Consider the following 20,828-nt stretch of genomic DNA (forward strand, 5'->3'; position numbering starts at 1 on the left):
AAGTGTCCTAAAGATATAGAGGAAAAGGAACTCACACGATAGCAAACCTTGTAACCAAATATTTCAGTTCTTCCTCTGATGTCCATTCACCTTGTTCACAAACTGTCACAAAAGAAAAGAGGCAGGAAACAACAGGTGTGTTATTTCAATGACATGATGAACTTCCAAGAGAAAAAGAACAGATGGAAAATGATGAACTTCATGGTGTCTTGAAGGAATAGTACTTTTCTTTTATGAAGTGTACTCTAGGGACTTCCAGTTGTAAATACTATCTTATGCTTACCTCAGAAGAAGGAAGAGAATAAATGTGGTTTTTTTTTTTAATTTTTTTTTTCAACGTTTTTTATTTATTTTTGGGACAGAGAGAGACAGAGCATGAACGGGGGAGGGGCAGAGAGAGAGGGAGACACAGAATCGGAAACAGGCTCCAGGCTCCGAGCCATCAGCCCAGAGCCTGACGCGGGGCTCGAACTCACGGACCGTGAGATCGTGACCTGGCTGAAGTCGGACGCTTAACCGACTGCGCCACCCAGGCGCCCCAATGTGTTTTTTTTTTAATCAGAATCATGAGGAAATGTAATTCTAGATTTTTCTGCTGAAAAGCATAGAAACCATGCAGTTGGCCCTATAGCTTACCATCTCAAAGTACTCGGTCACAGATTTTTGACACAGATTTTTCTCTTTCAGATTATATCTGAAATGTCTAATTTAAAAATGTTTGGCAATAAATGTTAAAGATTATATTTCGGTTACATTAAAGATAGGGGGATTCTCTATCTTTAAAACTGCTCTCCTACACCCATGGAAATTTAGAGCCGGAAGAAATCTTTAGGACTATTTGCCAGTGTTTTTCCAACTATGTTTAGATGTAGAACCTTTTCTTCGAACAAAATTTCCCCTAGGATCAGGCACAGAGGGTGTGTTCACACACACACACACACGGATGCACACAGCTGTTGTGTTGTTAAAGCATGGGTAGTAGGGGCCCAGAAGAACTCCGAATCACCTCCCCTACCCTCACCCACCCCTGCAGCTGCCTCTAAGTGACCCCATATGACCCTGATTTCACCCAGTCTTCATCTGACCTCCAGAAAGTTGAGGTCACTTGCCCAAGCCCACGACAACAGGGAATCTGTTATTTGGGTTTCCTTCAGAGGTCTTTCTAGGGCCAGCTATATCACAAGTTAGTACAGAAGATACTCAGAAGGCTCAGCTGTCCCACGCCTGCTGGGCCTCCACCCCCAGAAGGAAAGCCAAGGATCCAAACTAAAGCAGCCCTGATTCCCAGAATACACTGCTTCCTGAGAACAGGTTGGCCTGAGGAATGAAGGCAACTTTTGAGATCCATGAAGGTTACCTTAACTGATAGGGCAATGCGGTTTGTAAAGATTAAACAAAAAGGTTAATTCTGCTTCACAAAAGAGAGACAACCTCAAAGACGCATGACTAAAATGTATAATAGATTCTGGGCCCAGTTGTTTCTACAAAGACACCTTGATGCAGTGCAAGGAACATGGTCCTTAGAATAAATGAGTCAATATGAATCCTACCTCTAATACTTTATTCATTTATGTAACAAGGGTAATATTTGCTAGCAAGGTAATGTCTGTATTTAATCAATAATTAATCGACACAGGTAAAGAGAGACAGTGAGAGAGAGAGAACCTCAGTAACGTGCCTAGAACAATGAATACCGGTTTCCTTCCCTCTCTGAACAACTGTGTCATAACGTAAGTTACATTTCATTCTTTTCTAACAATTACACACAGAGAACTGTTTTCCTGGTTGGTATGCTTTCAAAAAGGGTATATTACCAAGATACTAATTTGCATTTTCTCTACAAGATGTCTTTCCTTATTGTTTTCTATGATAGCCTTTGTTATGTCAGGCAGGAAAACAAGACTCATGATGGGAATAGAAGAGATAAAAATGAAAGAGAGCTATTCGTACTTTGCTCCTTTACTCTGCTAATTCATCAAACCTTCAGAACTGTTTGAAGTAACCAAATCCCCCTAACCAGATCCAGCAAGGCCAGGAAGAGGAAAGCATGTATGCACATCCCACATTCACCACACATACACACACGCTCTATAAAATGCTTCATTCTTCTTCACAGCCTTTTTATTTTTCAATTGCTACTGTTGTCAATACTGACAAATTAGAATCCAGATCCAGAGAAAAATCATACAAAAGCATTTTTCACCTTACCCTTGCTAGTCAGGTACTAGGTTAGATATACGACAGTATCACTTGGGATCGTTATCACACAATCCATTAGAGATAAAAATAAGCAAAATATAATAACATTATTACTAGGTCTATTCACTCCATAAGAAAAAAAAAACCCTCAACTTTGTATTTACTTAAAACCGTTAAAACTGATCTTACAGCCTTTCAAAGTCACTTCAGCAAACCTGATACAACATAAGTACCACTTAACCCCAAACTTTCTATTCGTGCTGGAATGCCCCAGAAGCCATTAACCCTTCTATTACAGGTTACGCTGACTCCCGAAGATCGAGATTGAGTGTTCCATTTCCATCTAAGGTAATTACTGCGAAGTTAAAATATAGTACAAGTCCCAAAGGGATTTGCTCTATGTTTGGTCATTCAGAGAATACAGAGTGACCAAAATAGACTATATTGTAGTGGATGGCAAAGTATGCTTTAATAATAGGATAGTATCCATCATACACATTCATACAGGCCTGTAAGTTTCAAAGAACTTTATGAATGTTTAAAATGCTCATAAATCCATCTAGACCCTATCCGTTGTCTTTTTGAATATTCAGGTGTTTTGGTTTTTTTTAACAAAGAATCTAAAGAAGAAAACATGTGATTTGCCGAACGTCCCATAAATCAATATTCCCCAGATGAACAGATTTATTTACAAATCACCAAAGTACTTTTTTTTTTTTTACAGAAATCAGAAGATAGCATTAATTTTTTTAAAAAATCTAGAAGATATCAAAGGGAATGAAAGAAGACAGCCGGTATATATTTTGAGGGGGAAAAATCACATTAGGAGTTAAAAATCATTCTGGTTAGGAAAAAATGTCAGGAATCTGCAGGGCCCATCTTTTTTTACTCCTTTCACTTTATGGCTCAAGCCTACAATAGGGTGGGAAAAGAATGAAACCAAGAGCAGTATTTATGCACCCTTATAGAGCTCACAGTTTGAAAACCCAAAAGCTTCAGACCTCAGTTCAGTCCCATTACCTGTTCCCTATAGAGGTGAGACATAATTATTTGGAAAACAAATTTTTGTTCATCACCCAAAGTGAAAGAGACCTAATAAGCATACATCAGAAATGCCCAGAGTATTGAAAGCCCAATCCAACTATAAGAGAATAATTCTTTCTCTTTTTGCACTACTAATAAAATATTTACGCCCATCACACGTAATCTGGAAAACAGGAAAGTATATGAAAAAAGAAAATTAAAAAAACTACAAGACATAACTATGGCCAACATTTTAGTATTTCTCTCTCTAGTCTTTGCACTAATTATGGTTTACCAAAATCATAATCTTACTGCATTTGTGTTTTTTTAATGTTTTTTCATGTTTATTTTATTTTGAGAGAGAGAGAGAGAAAGCATGAGCAAGGGAGGGGCAGAGAGAGAAAGAGGGAGACACAGAATCTGAAGTAGACTCCAGGCTTTGAGCTGTCAGCACAGAGCCTGATGCGAGGCTTGGACTCACAGACCGCGAGATCATGACCTGAGCCAAAGTTGGATGCTTAACCGACTGAGCCACCAGGCGCCCCTGCATTTGTGTTTTATACCTTGTTTTTTTTCATCTAACATTTTATCATGACCAGTTCTCCATTTTGATCAAAGAGATGTATCATTCTTTCACATGTTATCTTTAGTTTTTCCCGAATTTTCTAAATAGTGCATGCTAATTTGGAGGGGTAAAGCAAATCACAAAAGTAAAAGGAGGAAAAAGACATACCCTTCTAAAAAAAACCTTGATTTCATCCCTACCCCTAAAAAACAACCACTTTTAAACTGTTCCCTGGGTATCTTTCCTTCCTTGTTTCTGTAGTCCATAAACAACCATAATTTGTGTTCCTAGTCTGTCAGTATTGAACATTTAAGAGGATTCAGTTTTTTGCTACCATGAACAGTACATGAATATTCTTGCATATAAATATTCAAATGCTCTGATATTTTCATCAGCTAGAGTCTAGAGGGGGGGGTCACAGGTGAAAGTCATAATTATTACGTAAGTTCTTGATGCATATTGTCAAAACTCATTTCCAGAACGATTAGAGTCCAAACTCCCATCAGCAGTGACTGAGAACATTCACCTCCTACATCCACATGAGCAAGTGATGTCATTTTAAACCTTTGTCTATCTTGTAGGCCAACAATTAGGGTGTCATTTTTATTTTCCCTTTTTTGGTTAACATCGAGGATGAATTATCACATCTTTATGGGACATCTGTAATTTTTTCTTTTATCAATTATTTTTCACATTTGTCCTTTTGCTTCTGGGATGATAGGAGACTCTTATTGAATTACCACAATTTTATTTTTGTTGTTATAAAGCCGTCAACCACGTGTATTGTAAAAACACTTCCCCGTTCATCAGTTTCCATTGAATTTGGATTGTAATATTTTATGACACAGAAGTATTAAATTTTCTGCCATCAAATATACATAGTTTTCCTTTGTGACTTATCCTACGTCTCTGTATGTGCTTCTCTTCCTTACGTTTCGTTTTTTAAAATCCATTTTGATATGGGGTGCAAGGTGAGGTTTTAAACCTAACTTTCCCGCAAATATCTAGTTTTCCCTTCCCTGGTGGTGTGTAACACTTCCTCTTTCCTCTTTCGCACACTATATTCTAAGGTCGTATCATCCCCACGGGGCCTCACTCTTCTTGGGATGCGTCTGCTATTCTGGCTGGCGAACCACACTTGCAATTACTGGAACTTTGTTGTACATTACCACACCTAGTAGGAAGTTCCACAATGCCTCTTCTTTTGCAAACCTTTCTTAGCTATTCCTTCTTGTTCTAACGTCATTTTGGTATCCCCTCGAGATTTGTTACCAGTTACCCTCCCAGCTCTTTTTGGTGGCAGAGTGGCAGAAATAGGATCCCAGGCGCTAGGGGAACACATTAGATGTTCCCCACACAACTTCTGGCTAAAAGGAGTGTGATACGAGCGGCAGTCTAAACCCTTTCAGCTTCACAGGGGAGCTTTTTAGAGTCTCCAGTTCATCTTGAGGCTTCCAACTTATTTTTATTGTATTTTTTTAAGTAAGCTCTATGCCCAAGGTGGGGCTTGAACTCATGACTCCCAAGATCAAGAGTTGCTTTCTCTACCGACTGAGCCAGCCAGGTGCCCCTTAATGCTTCCAATTTATTAAAACCTTTCTCAACCTTGTTAACATACACACACACACACACACACACACACACACACACACACACACTTTGCTTTGTCTAATGTACAGCTCCTCTCAGCTCACCATCTTTGTATCAACTTTGATACACCATACAGTGAGTTGCCACACCAAATCCTGTTTAAATTACAGTGTCACACGTGGGGTGCATGGGTGGCTCAGTCAGTTAAGCTGTTGACTCGATTTCAGCTCAGGTCTTGATCTCACGGTTTGGTGAGTTCGAGCCCCACGTCGGGCTCCAAGCTGATAGGGCAGAGCCTGCTTGGGATTCTCTGTCTCCCTCTCTCTTGGCCCCTCCCCCACTCATACTGTTTCTGACTCTCTCAAAATAAATAAATAAACTTAAAAAAATAAATCACAGTGTTGCACAAGATTTAGAAGGATCTCCTTCTTTATTTCTCTTTCTTTCTTTCTTTCTCTTTTTTTGACTCTTGCCTCCTTATCTTCAAACTGGCTCAAAGTTTGACAGACCCAGATACTCTTTCCAAGTACCATCATCTCCCCTGAGCACATCCCCAGATATCTGGGAAAACAAGAAAAGGAAGACACAGGGAGAACAGGGAAGACAAAATGGCAGGACAGGAAAGAAAAGAACACTATGGTAGAAGGCATTGCCAATATTTATTTTAGTACAGAATTCTAATATTTTAGAAGTCCCTTTGGGGCACCTGTGTGGCTCAGTTGGTTGAGTATCAGGTCTTGATCTCAGGGTTGTGAGTTCAAGTCCTACGCTGGGCTCCACGCTAGGGGTGAACTTAAACTAAACTAAAATAAAATAAAATAAAATAAAAGGAGTCCCTTGGGTGGATGGATGCATAGATGAGTATTTAGTCATTATGTTAAGGTTTTGCTACTCTAACTCTACTACGCCAATCAAGCCCATTTGAAAAAATAACCAAATTGATATTAAGAATTATTAGACAAATACCTACCATACCCAATTTTCAAATTCCCAGCAAATTTTGAAAGGTCCATATAATTTTCACAATAGCATGTGGTCACTACAAAAACACATGGAAAAATGAGGCTTACGTGACATTCCAAGTCCAGGTTCATTTTCTTAGTGTACTAAGACACCACCCCCAGAAATACCACAAGACAGACACAGACATTTGGGGCCTGAGTTCGGATCATGGTCTCATAGTTTCACAAGTTCGAGCCCCACGTGGCTTCTGCTCCGACAGTGCTGAGCCTGCTTCAGAGTCTCCTTTTTTCTCTGCCCCTCCCCCACTCACACTCTCTCTGTCTCTCTCAAAATAAACTTAAAAAAAAAAGATAAAAAAGAAAAAGTTATGCCTGCAATGCAAAAAGATAATTTAAACACAATACATAAAATTTTTTGTTTGTCTCCAAATGAGTTTATTTAAGTACAAGTGCGAATTGTATTTAACAACTGATAAAAGTTAGCAGTTTTTTAACTTCAGCTGAACACCATTTTTAAACACATTTTTAGCTCCCAAAACAATAAGAGAAGTCAGTTCAAGGGTTAATAACGTAAGACAGGAATACTGTAACTCAGTCACTTTAGAAAACAAAAAGCTACCTATGAGGAAAAGATGAATATCTAAAAAAAAAAAAAAAAAAAAACAAACCCTTGCTCACATTTAAAGCTTAACTTTGGAATTATGTTGTGATTTGGGCACGCAGGAGGTTCCCAATTACATTTGCATGGACACACCATTTTCTCCCTGGCAGCGACCACAATTCTGGGGTGATTGAGGAGTGAGAGCCCCCCCAAAGTGGTTCTTTCCCTTTTTACCTTTGATAGGAGTTAAAGCAAGTTTCATGTAAAGTAGCAAGCAGTAGAAACCACCTGCCAAGGTGAAATACAACAGTACAACGCAAAGGAAGGGTTCCACAAAGAGTTACATCAAACTCTTACAACCAGCTATGTATCTATGTGGAAGGTATAAACAAGTTGGAGATGGTTGCAGAGGAAAGTTTTCGGAGAAAGTTGCCAGCGTGCTGTGTGGACTGACCTTTCTGCCAAGAAGATCTTTGGGGCTGTTTGCTACTCACCTCAGGTCCAAGGCAAAGAGTGTCTGTCACAGGACCACCTGGGAGTTTAAAACTCTGCTCTCATCCTCCTCTGAGTTCTGGTAGGTAAAGTATTTCCCTTGGACCAGATCTGAGCCATATAGGGGAGAACTTGCTGTTTTAGATTCTGAGGGAGGATGAGCCCCTGGAAAGAAGTTACCACAGCAAAAAGAAGCAGAGTGTATTTCCGAATGACTTCTTGGGACTGTGGAAGACAAATACGAATGCACCTGTGCATGTCAAGGGCACTTTGGGCAAGACAGCCCAATGATGAGAAGTTCCCACAGAAACACCTGCTAGAAAAAGGGCCCATTTCAAACACATGCCCAATGGAGCGGTGTAAACTCTAGATCACCAACAATAGTTGTCAAGAAAGAACTTTCTTTTCCCCTTCACCTCTTCTCAATGAGCCCTAACCCTAACCAGCAAGAGACCTTAGTCAGCAAGGTAGGGAAGGACGAGGAGAAACACTTGGTAAACAGAGAGAGAGGCGGGGAGGGGGAGAGAGAAATTCAGTACTCCCTTTTCCTTGTATCTAGCACACTCAAGCCTGGAGAGGGAAGAAACAGAACTTTAAAGCAAAACCGAAATGTTGATTATGAGGTAGACGCACAGATTATAAATCACTATATTAATTTTCTCTATGAGCAACCATCAGAGAATTGTTTGATTTCATAAGCGTGGCCAGAAAAGTCATGGGACCTGAATTTTCATGTGCCAAATGGTCGGGCCATTTCACAAGCTGCCTCCTTGTCTTCTTATTTTCTCCTTCCCTCGACTATTCAGACACATTGCCCCTCTTCAAGGTATCGTTTCGTAACGATAACAACACTAATAACAACCCACATTATCGAGTGCTTACCATGTACCCCTCAACTATGTATTTTATATACATCTCTCACTTCGTCTTCACACGCTTCTGTATTAGCAACACCTTCCTTTTACATTCGAAGAAATGGAGACTTATCCACGGCCTGTGAATTTACCCAGAAGCTGCCATCTTTCCCCGCAAGAATGAGTGAAATGTAGTCCCTCGGTTCAAAGGATAAAAAATATCAGGCTTGCTTTCTTTAATAAAACATATGCGGATCTCTCTCGTCTCATGAGAAAATGAAAACATTCCACTAGAGGAGAATTAATAGAAAAGTAAACATGGGTATTTTTTGTAATCATAAAATCTGCTGACATACACACTTATTCCAAACTCCTGGATGTCATTATGTCAACAATCACAAAGCCTCCCAACCCAGACACAAAATACCGACAGTCCTAACAACAATACCTAAAATGTGTAATGTTTGACCTTTACAAACTGCATTTTCATATTTTAATCTAATTTTATTCTCACAGCAAGCCTCTGAGTAGGGATCATAAATGCTACATTTTTGTTGAGGGAACTAAGGTGAAAAGCTTTTAAAAACCGTGATTTACTTAACATCGAAAACTAATACACGACAGAGCCAGCAGTCAAGGAGGTGTATGTCAAAGGGAAGTTGAAATATCAATCCTTTTTTGTATCAACTTCTAAACCACCTCTTTGCCATCAATATCTCTACTCATGATTCTTGATGCTTATGCTTCACATTTTTCAATAATCAAAACACTTCACACATCCTCTTACATATTCTGAATCTCTGACTTCATTCTGATGAGATCATTTGTGGCAATTAACAACACATATGGTTTTCAGTTAGAAACTGTGGCCTCAAGATGCAAATGAATTGGCAAAGCCAATGGAACACGAGAGTCTTCTAGGATTTTACACACCTGGGTTGAATTTATGTCCTAATATAGAAAGCTGTGCCTTTTCTCACGAGAGTTTATTCTAGAATTTCAGAACCATGCCAATATATTTCACAGTTCCCTAGTCATCAGATTGCCCTTCCCTGAGAAAGCAAGGTTCTTGCAAGCAATCAGTCCCCCTAATTAAATTCCAGGCTTTTTAATTTTTTAGTCTTGAATTCTAAAAGTTAGAACATTCTTTTCTATTTATTCTTCATTTCCTCATAAATGAAGAGTCATAAACATCGCCTCTCCAGCCACGATATTGTTCATGCTCTTCATGGCCACAAATACTAAGAATTCACTAGCATAGTGGTTCTCAGACCTCAGCCTTCCTCAGAATCATCTGGAAGTCTTATTAAAAAACAGATTGTTGGGCCTCTGCTCCAAAGTTCTGATTCAGTGCATCTGGGGTGGGGACTGATGGCCTTTCCAATGCCAGGTGATGCTGGTATTGCTGGTCTGGGTACCACACTTTGAGAACCACTGGACTAGTGGGTCCCCTTAAAGGGGCCCCGCGGAAAAGCGCCCAGGCACTAAGCCTCATGAATCACACAAATGGTGCTCAGTGCCCTCGCCTCACGCTGAAGGCTCCTATCTGGAGGAAAAAGAAATGGTTGTCATGACTCATTGTCTTTTTCAGGCTTCTCCAGCCACAAAATTAAAAACAGAAAAGGGCTGCATTAAAAGCAAAATGAAAACGGCTAAATTTTGAGACTCCCAGCACGGTTTCTGGGGTTAGAACAAAAGATGTAATGAGGACCCAGGTAAGCCCTGTGCTGATCACACTGAAGGTTGGAACCACAAAAATTACCAGGCAAGACACCTGGCTCCCGGTTTTCTTTGCCTGTAGGAAGTTCTCCCATATCGTTCTCCAAACACATTATCGGCCTATAACTCTTTGAATTAATTCATTTCTTCTGCAACTTCTTTACTATATTTTAATGCAGAGAAATATCAATTGTCAATAAATACTGTTGGAACATCTTTCAGGTAGACAGTTAACCTGAAAGGAGAAGCGGGCAAAGGCGTTTCCTTCAAGTTCCTTTATTTTCATAATTATCATCTCCAGACGACTCTCAGTGGAGACTTTAAGTCCAGTTTTTCATCTCCTTGAGGGACAACTAAGGCATTTTAGGTTACGGTGCAAAGTACCTCAGTATTTTGGTTTACTTGCCAAAAAGTACAACCAGTCTTTTGAATAACAGTGTTGCGTTAAATAACAAAAAAGTAACCGACAAGAGATGTTGTTAATATAAGATATAACACTTCTGCTTAGAAAATAGGCTTTAGTTCTACATTTAATATAGCAATATATTGCAAGAACTACTGACCTTTTACTCTGATCACCACTGAGTCCGTTAAATCTCAAAACATGAGCCAGCAAGCGAATGAATAATATGCTACTGAGTAATAAACCCATGCCATCCAAATGAAGCTTTTTCTGTCCCCGTCCAAAGAAAAAGGAAAACAGAAGCATAATGGTAAGGTCACCGAAAACACAGATTTTGAAAGAAGTCGTTCTGTACGAGCATGAGTCACCAAAACTATTTCCTTAGTGATAAAAGTTGTCAGAGCAACCCAGAGGCCTCCCTACGCTAACAAGTACATGGGCAGTGTGTTGAGTTTCAAACCCACCAGTCATTTCCTTTACTTAATTGCTAACTGCTCTTCACCGGCTGCATTTGGGGCCTGTGTTTTATGCAGTCACCCGGCAACTAGTTATTATGCTATCTTTTATCAGGGAGAACAAAACAGTAAACTTCATATTTCCATGGATTTCAGGGTAAAAGTCGATGTTATTTCACCAAAGCACTTTGAACCTTGGGTGGGGGCGTTATGAAACAGCTGAACTAGATCTCAATGTGGCAGCACAATCATGCAAGACTGAGAGAGAAAAAGATTGAGCAGAGAAGAGAGAACTATTTTGGGTGCCCCCTGCGTGCAAGGAAGGTGTTTTATTCATTTCTGTGTCCTTTGCACATAACGGGGATTCTGGCACATACTAGGACTCAAATACGTGGAAGGAAGAGGGTCACTGGTTGTCTTCAGAATAATCCAATCTATTAAAGTAACTGTGCCACTACGGAGTTAAGATTTCATCCGGTCTATAATACTCACATGCATTCTTTTCTCCTTGGATCTACAATGGGACTTTCTTGCCCTTGCCCTTGTACATGTGTGATGCTTTAAGGATGCTCTATTTTAAAAGAACTGGTGCTGATGAGCATTACTTGGGAAAACCTGATATGCAAAAGCGATAAGATTATTATTGCACAAGAAATGTTTTACCTGGGTAGTAAGCTTATACGTATCCTCAGTAACACTGTTTAGTCTGGCCTTGAGAATCTTGGTTGTCAGGTAATCACTGAATCTCCCATATTTCAAAACTCTCCCATTATTCTTGGCCTATGCAATGTCAGTACCCCAAACGTTAATAAATCTCCCTAAAATTCAAACCAACAAGACAGTAAGTCAAAGATGCTCTTACTTACAGAGGCTACATGTTCCAAAAACGTTGGTTCATTTCTTCTCCACCAGCAATGTGGTTGAGGATTTTCATTCTTGTAATTGTACACAGGAGTCATATGCCATAACTATCAAATCATTCTGGTAGGCTGACTCAGAACTAAAAACTGAGATCTCCACAGAAAGTCCCTGAAAATGTCCATGGACATCCTGATGATTCATTAAGGGCACCATATTCTCTGAATCAAAGAGTGTTCTGTTGCTGCATCAGAACAGAAACAAAAGAAATCCAAAGAGATAGGACAGATAACATGAAAAGAACGCAAAGGGTCTTGGGCACATCACCAATTGTAGTGCAAAAATACCACAGTGTGTGAGGTACTGCCTTACAGTGAAGTTTAGAGTGTGGGATCTGGAGCCAGAAGTCCTGGGTTCAAATCCCAGGTCTGCCACTTCCTGGCTGTGTGAGCTTGAGTAAGCTACTTAACTTCTCCGTGTCTCAGTTTCTTCATATGTATAATAGGGCTGTTGAGAGGATTCCGTAAGTTTATACATGGCAAATAAGTTTACACTTGGCATATAGTAGGCACTCAAAATAAGCAACGTCTCATGATTACCATTAGTTTTCCAATCTGGGCCAGACTCCAATTTTAGTAATGATATCATGGTATGTCTGGTTATTATTATCATTGTTTAGAGTCCACGAGTCAAGAACTGTGAAAAACAATCCAGAGTCAGCAAAACGAAAACTGTGATCTTGACATGTAAATCTCTCTGCACTATATTCTGCTCACACATGTCAAAACTCCCGAAGTTCTGGAGATGACAGATGAAGAAATTACAATACTGTATCAGAACAATTTTTCATGATTTATGATATGACGAAAACATATTTAATCTATATTAAGCTCAAATTCCATAATATTTTTGTACTTATTCCATATATCCACATGTGTCCCATTAGAGGGCATGTTTCCAGTACTTAGCTAATCAGAAATACAAAATCTTACTCAATATTTTGGAAACCATTGCAGTAGAATTATGGAGAAAGCTGTCAACTCAAAATGGTCTTTCTTAGTTATTTGTCATAAATTTAGTGGGTTTTCTTAATCTTTTGCCTTACATAGTTTTATCATGATGCCATCTTATATTTCCTTCCATTTGCATTTAGGGTTACTTTGATTTATGTGTTTACTGTTTTTCTATTTCTTTGTCTTTTGAGTTTCGTTTCTAATCTCTACAAATCATAATGATCTTTGTCAGCACACGTAGAGACCAGTGTTTTATGGGGCATATTTTAAACACTGAGTTTATCAAACATATCTAAAAGTAAATGCGATAGTCATTGTTTCTGAAGAAAACGATTTTGCTGGCAAAGTGAATGTGATACACCAGAAATAAGACATCTCCACGTTTTTGGAAGGATTGGTCAATTAATCAGTCAGTTTTGAGATAAGTGGGATAGAGTTCTTTGATTGGTCTCAAATATACAGGAAAGACATTGTGGCTATCCAGATAATCAATATACTCCCGTTCCAACCTAACAGGTTACCACAAAGACAAATCAGAACTTGAAAAAAAATTGTTTTCAGTTCTTGAAAAGAAAACCGCGCTATTCAACGGTTACTATCATTAGACCATTAATGAAATATCTCCTGAAAAAAAAAAAACTTCCGCCCCTCAGGAACTAGGTGACCTCAAAATAGGCAGAATGACTTCCCAAGATGTCAATGCGCTTGGCAAATGTTCTGGTGGTGATAAGACCTTCTCTATCCCGAAACATGGGAAAACATTATTACAGGCCACAAGCGAATACTGCTTGTTTTCAGGTAGTCTCACTTGGCCAATAACTAAACTCTGACAGTATCGTTTAGGTCTCTTTCAAATAAGGTCTGGTTTTTATAACTGGGCTGGTTTCGTTCTGTATTTTGGATCTAGTGAAGCAATACGGAAAATCTAGCTTCACGCATTTGTCTCACATCAACTTGAGTTTTTTGCACTAGGTTTTCCCTCCATCTGTTAATTAATGTCTTTCTCTCCCTCCCACATACTCACCACCTTCTGTCTCCTTCATCACAGACTGTACATTAGACTTTGATGAAGCTGTAAGTAATAAATAGCTCTAGGGGGAGACTATGATCTGCTTTTATCTCCCCCAAAAAGATTCAGAAAGATTTCTAGGAATGTGTCTTAAAGCTTTTTCTCTGAACTTTAGAAACTGTTCTAGAGGGTACTAAAGAAGTCCCCAAGTTTACAAATCTGTGGAAACCAGACCAACATACTCAAATCAGATAAGGAACAATATAAGGTAATTGATATTAACTCATATGAACAGGCTAGAAGGGCCATAAAGGGTAAAATGGCATGATCCAGCTTATATCTCACCTTCCTCTTGCGGTTTTATGTTATTGTTTTTTAAAGTTTATTTATTTAGGGGCACCTGGGTCGCTCACTCGGTTAAGCATCCGACTTTGGCTCAAGTCATGATCTCGAGGTTTGTGGGTTCAAGCCCTACGTCGTGCTCTGTTTTGACATCTCAGAGCCTGGAGCCTGCTTCGGATGCTGTGTCTCCCTCTCTCTCTGCCCCTCCCCTTCTCCTGCTCTGTCTCTCTCTGCCTCTCAGCAATAAACAAATGTTAAAAATTTTTTTTAAAAAATAAATAAAGTTTATCTATTTTGAGAGAGAGAGAGAGAGAGAGCAGTGGAAGGGCAGAGAGAGGGAGAGAGAGAGAATCCCAAGCAGCACAGAGGCTGACAAGGGGCTCAGTCTCACGAACCGTGAGATCACGACCTGAGCCAAGATCAAGAGTCAGACGCTTAACCAACGGAGCCACCCAGGTGCCCATGGGGTTTTACTTTACATCAACTACAGAAGGGAAGATACTTCCAGGTAAGAGGATACAAGTGAATTCTCTTTCACCTGAGATTAATTTCCCACCACATATTTTTTCTTCTGTGTATACCGCATCCATTCTCTCAGTTCCTGTCCAGAAAGTTCTGAGCCCTTTGACAAGCATGTCTTCTCTCTAACTTCATGGTCTGGAACAATCATCCCCCTGTGCCATCACAGGACACCCGCCTCTCCCCCTTCAAGGGCAGTCTCCTTTTACCATGCACCTGATCTACGGCAAACAGCCCTCAAATCACTCTCCTCGATTCATCCCCCAGATGCCACAACAGTCTTCCTAAAGCACAGCCACAAGCATGCCTTTCTCCCAGACACAAATGGCAGTGAATTCTCACTGCCCACCACATGAATTATAAACTCCTCTCTCTCTGGCATTTCATCCTCCAACGCATGGTCCCGTATTAGCTTTTGATGCCCTTTCTCCCCTACAACAGCTCCACAGTCGGGCCATATTGGGATTCCAGTCTTCCCTCAATGCCCCCCCGAAACCCTGCCCTCTATGCGATTTTTTCTTAGTGGGGTTCATCAGTTTCGAACATTCTTTCTCTACCACGATAAGCTATAAAAATTGTACCCATTCTTCAAATACCACCTTTTCTAAATATATTTTCTGGTCTCCCCCAAGGGGATATGATCGTTTCTCCTAAAGCCCCTAGTATTTCATTCCTATCTCTATGGGAGCACTCACCACATTCCACTCTGCATTACAGATCTTTATGTGGTTCCTAATCCTTTTACAAGGCTAGGAGCTTCCTGGAGCCACAGGCACTTTCTTACTGACCTGAACTAACAAGCATTGCAGAAAGTGTAGATAATGAGGACACCTGTCTGTTGAATGGAATCTGAGAAAAGGCCTGAGCATGGGGAAATGTGGTATATTCGTGGAACAGAGAGCAGCTTAGGGCCCCCCTGAAACTGCTGTCCGGGGAGGAGCAGTGGAAAGAAGGATGGATGTTCGCACCGGGCATGGCTTTCCAAGGACACAGTTGAATGTTATGAGCCTCAGCCTCTTCCTTTAAAAAGGTTTTATTTATTTTTGAGAGAGAGAGAGAGAGAGAGAGAGAGCGCACAAGCAGGGCAGGGGCAGAGAGAGGAGGAACAGAGGATCTGAAGCAGGCTCCATGCCAACAGCAGAGAGCCTGATGTGGGATTCGAACTCATGAACCTCAGGTGAGACCATGACCTGAGGCGAGGTCAGACGCTGACCTTATTGAGCCACCCAGGTGCCCCAAGCCTCAACCTCTTTTGCAGCAAGACTTCTGTTTCCTTTGTCATCTTTATTACAAACTGTAATTCCTTCCTTTGTCCCTTTACCTGAGTATTGCATCTCTGGGTCACGTATGTGCCCACACAACTCAAGTCTACATCCCAACCAAGGGTGCCTGCATTGCACCTGCCTTGCTCACTTTCCTCAGTGTCGAGTGGAGCTCCCGGCACATGGTAAATATTCAATAAATGTATTTTGAGAAAGTGGATGAAATCTGTGGATCATAATACACTGTAGAGATTAAATACAGTCACACGTAAAGTCACTAGCACAATGCTTGAACATTGAATAGAATACTAGAACATTGAATAGAATACTAGAACTAGAACATTGAATAGAACACTACAATATTAGCCTCGTCTCTCCCTTCTTTCCTTCCTTCCCTCTTCTGTGAATGGCTCATGCGTTAATCCATGCACTCAACAAATGCTCCAGGCTTCTCTAGGCACTGAAGATAGGCTAGTGAACCAAAGAGAGAAAAATCTCTGACCTCATGGAGGGCATTCTAATGAAGGAACGAGTGATTCACTTTGGGTCTTCAGGGAGTCTTGAGAATGTAGTTATTAAGAAGAGGTTGTGGCTCGAAGACAGACACGTTGGGAGGGGCGCGCAGAGCCTGGGGGAAGGATAGCCAATTCCAGCATCGCAGGGGTGAGACACAAAATGACTCGGATGAGTGACGGCCACAAAACTGAGGAGTGGATACAGGAAACAACGAGCCAGGACGCCCCCTGGATCCGAGTGACCTAAGAGTAAGCAGTGGCCATGGTGATGACGGTTTCCAATCCGGGTAACGTGCCGTGTTGCCCTGGACTGGGAAGTTAGGAGGGGAAGCCGTTGGGGTTGGGGGGTTTCAGGGTGTGAGACGAGTTGTGTCTGCTTTTGGATATGATGCTCTGAAGAGACGGAAAGATGGAAAGAAATCGAGGTGAAAATGTTTAACTCTCAAAATTAACGATCTAGGGAGCGAGTGAAAACCAAACTCCCTTCGTATCTACTAGGAACCACTGTTCCATCCCCTGAATAACAGAAAGCATCATAGTCTCAGCACCTGCCAAGCTCCTTTCAGAGTCCTGCTACTTCACAGCGTAATCTGATAATTAACCTGCCTCTTCAGTTCCTGGAATGCAGAAAGGCCCTAAATAATATGTGTGAATTGAATTGCTTGATAGAAGCAAGATCTCACCCTCGAGGAAGGCGGAGAGAAAAGAAAAGTGCATTTGGAGTCTGAAAGGCCCCAGGAGGAAGTCTTGCCTCCTCTCTCCCTCCTCTCGTAGTCACCGGGGCCATGAGCAAATTGTTAGCCCGCCTCTCAGACTCCTCAGCTGCAAAATGCACAATCAAACCCACCTTGCAAGAGGCTGAGAGAGCATCAAGTAAAATGCATGCAAAGTTCCCGTCACCCAGCAGGCACAAAAATTAAAGCGCTGATGACATTATTGAGTATTATCTTTGTTACCACGCCTTCTTGGCGTTGCCAGGTTTCTCACGTCTCGCTTTATCCACCTTCTCGCTTCTCACATTCCATGCAGGCGATCCTGCTAGCGGCTGTCCTCCTGGCGTGGCCTCCCGCCAGCCAGCTTTCCGAAAGCCCCCACGGGCCCTAAGCTCGTCTGCACATGGCTGGCTGGTCCGTCAGTTCAAATCGCCCCAACTCAACTGACATCACCACAGCTTGCAAATTCCAAAATCGCTGTGAGTGCTTTAGATTTGGTCATGTTTACGCCTGGTCTACAAGTTCTACAGCTGTGTCCTTCTTTATCCACGACCGGCACCATGTTTGAAGCAGCTTCACGATCTGGCATTTGAACACACCGCTGAGAGAGGCTGGCGTGGCCCTCAGAAAACACATATGAAGTGAGAAAGCTACGTCTGCATACTGTTTACTTCCAAAAGGTGACTGGGAACGCGGGGTGCAGAGATAGCAGGATTACTTGTCACCCTTGAGAAAGGTGGTTCAGACAGAGGGCTCGCCCACACGCATGACTGGCCCACTGGCTGAGGCACTGCACGAGGCACATGTATCTCTGAATGAAGTTGATTCTCTCCTAAGTCTCACGCGTTCTACATGAACGATTAAAGTGTTTTTGTAATCTCCACTTTTCCACGCCCTACAGTCCGCCACTAACTATGGCAATTTCTAATAGGAAGGACATATTGGATATTGCATATCTGTGTGTGTGTGTGTGTGTGTGTGTGTGTGTGTGTGTGTGCATGCATTCTATGCCAAATGCTACGGATGGATAGTTTGTGCCCTCATCTCCAATGCAACCCTATATGGAGACAGAGCCTTTGGGAGGTAATTAGGTTTAGATGAGGTGTTGATGGTGGAGCCCCCATTATGGGCTTAGTGCCCTTTTAAGAAGTGGAAGAGACCACAGTTTGTCTTGGCTTCGCCACATGACGACACAGCAAGAAGGCAGCTCTCTGCACAGGAGAAAGCAGGTCCTTATCAGACACTGAATCTGCTGGCACTTTGATCTCGGACTTCCTGCCTCCAGAACTGTGAGAAATGAACGCTTGTTGGTTAAGCCACACTGTCTACGGTATTTTGTTATAGCGCCTGAGCTAAAACAGCCAGAGAACATACCACGGTCCTGCCCGCGAATACAGATCGCGGACGGGTTAGAAAGGAGAAGGGGTACCCTAGAAATGATGAGGAAGGCCAGAGTCCACCCCAGAGGAAGTCACCATACCCCGAGGAATTTGCTGTGGTCACCGACAGGGCACCCTGCCACACCACACCAGAGCCTTGCCCTCATTTTCCATGGTGAGTCAGTCAGCAAGCAGCACCACCTCATTGCCCTGGGATCAGCATTTTAGGTGGGAGTAGGGCCCACCCTCGCCTCCTCCCCTGGGGAGATGGCTTTTTTCTCATCCTAAAAATGCCAGGCGCACTCACAATGGTGACATTTGCTGAGCAATGGCTTGGATCAAGAGCTCTCATGGAGCAAGAATAAAGGAAACCCACAGCAGGGGAGCTATGCAGCAAAGGTCCTGCACCTTGACCTTGGCTGTGCCACTTGCCAGAGCTCTCTGAAATGAGGTCAACAAAATATTACCTAGCAGAGGCTTGTACAGAAAAGCTGGGATAAACCCTTAATTTGGTCCCAAACTATTTTTCTTAAATGCCGGGTAACCTCCAGTACCACACCCACAGCCTTCACCCACCCTCCCACTCCCCCCAGAAAAAGGGGGAAGGATTTCACCGTTTTTCTCCAAACTATCCACTATAGACTTTTACGGTGGTTTTGCAGTGAATCCATCTGGTACTCAATGTGTCCTCTAAACACACAACAACAACCACAACAAAATTCCATGATGTTTCAATTGCTGCTTAATTAACCACAGTAAGACTGTCAGGCCTTTCCTCCCTTCATCTCCCTTTGGGGGTAAGCACTGTATTCTGCATTTACTAACACCGCAACGATGGCCCTTTACCTAGAAAGATTTGGGCGGCGGAATTCGACACTCCCTGGTGCCCTGGACCAGAAGGTTTTTGCTCTGTTTGCTCTGTAGACAGTTTTATCTCCGTCAGTGGAAGACCAAATGCACTAATTCTTCTTGGAAAATAGGCCAAAAGGACCGGTGACATTTCCCAGACAAGTCCCCAGAATCCCGCAATGTGCCTCGCTGAACCAAAATGAACACATAAATCTATTTCCCCCAAACATTCTGTCATTTGAGTTATATAATTGCCTTTCATTAATCAGGTCGGAGCTTTAAAGCAACACCTAATTAATTCTATAATTGGCACAGATTATGCCTTTAATGACTTCCACTATAGCAGAAAAACCAATGATCTCTCAATTTGATTTTGAAACTATGGACGGACGCCGGGTTTCCTCTTTCACCCAGAACTTTCAGATCTTGTTAAAACTCGGGTGTGGTTTCACGGGGGTGGGGGGGGGGCACTGAGGGGAGCCCAGAGGGAAGGGTGGGAGGGAACTTTGCAAGAAAACCCTTCCCCGAGTGCGTCCGTGATGCCAGAGACCGGTGTTTGGCAGCTCTCTGGGGTCTGCAAGAAGTTTCCTGCTAATGGGAAGTCGGCGCATTTGGAGCAAAATCGGGCTTGCGCGAGTTCTTAACAATTTAGGGGTGCTCTAGGATCCTCGCGGGCGAACCGCACACAAGAAAGAGGAGGCCCGACTAGAAGTTGGGTAAAACTTAGAACCAACAGGGCGTGCGCGGCCCGAGGAGACTTGAGTCAATCTCGTCTAACGGTTTCCCGAACCGCTAGGAGCCCTCAACCTCGGCGGGCAGCAGGGCTCGGTGACTCACTGCCAGTGACTCAGCGACCCCACCCCTCTCGCCCCCCCCCCCACCCCGCCCCTCGGGCTTTCCTCGGCCGCAGCCTCGAAGCTCGCGCCGTCCAAAGCCACACCGAGCCCGTTAGGTCCCTGAACCTAAGGAACCCCCACGACAAGAGGCTGGAAAGATTCGTGGGCCAAAGCGGGCGGTGCGCCCAGCCTGCTCGCGACCCCAGCTCCGTGTCCTGGGCTGTGCGCGCCCCCAACTCCCGCTCCAATCTCAGGCGTTCTTTGTTCCTTTCTCCACGCCTTCCAAGCCTCGGGATCCCCCCCCTCTTCCTGCCCCTTTGCCCGCGGGTCTCCCCACCCACCAGCCCCGAGCAGAACACTGGCCTGCAGCGGAGCGCCCCTCCCACCCGCCCGCCTCCTCCCAGGCCTCTTTGGCCCAGTGCCTGGGGACCCCTCGGGTCCGGTCCCGGGCAGGGTTCCCTACCACCGCGCGACCCCGCCTTTTTCAGCACCCACTGGGAGCAGAGCTCAGGCCAACATCAGGAAAGCCCCCGAAAGTCCCAGCCCACCCAAAAAGTAACGGGAAGGTGCCCAGTCCCGGGCTGCAGAGGGGCGGAGAGGAAGGCTCGAGGGCGCCCCCGCCCCAACCCCCGCCCACCCTTCCCGCATCTCGTCGGGTCCCCATTGGCTG

General features: G+C 42.9%; 1 protein-coding gene across 6 annotated transcripts in view; it reads right to left on the minus strand.

Annotated features, from left to right (window-relative positions):
• TRDMT1 (tRNA aspartic acid methyltransferase 1) overlaps nucleotides 1–20,735 on the minus strand; it is a 96,046-nt gene extending 75,311 nt beyond the window's left edge. For 2 of the 6 annotated variants that reach the window (XM_081796053.1, XM_078450382.2), the window contains exon 1: nucleotides 36–20,735. The gene's annotated coding sequence lies outside the window, so the exon portion shown is untranslated. The remainder of the gene's footprint in view (nucleotides 1–35) is intronic. The other 4 variants (XM_078450384.2, XM_078450386.2, XM_060659555.3 and 1 more) reach the window with 4 other exon arrangements.
• Nucleotides 20,736–20,828: the final 93 nt, after the last annotated feature.

The sequence above is a fragment of the Panthera onca genome, chromosome B4 (assembly GCF_046562875.1).
Source record: "Panthera onca isolate mPanOnc1 chromosome B4, mPanOnc1 haplotype 2, whole genome shotgun sequence".
In the NCBI taxonomy this organism is placed as follows: Eukaryota; Metazoa; Chordata; class Mammalia; order Carnivora; family Felidae; genus Panthera; species Panthera onca.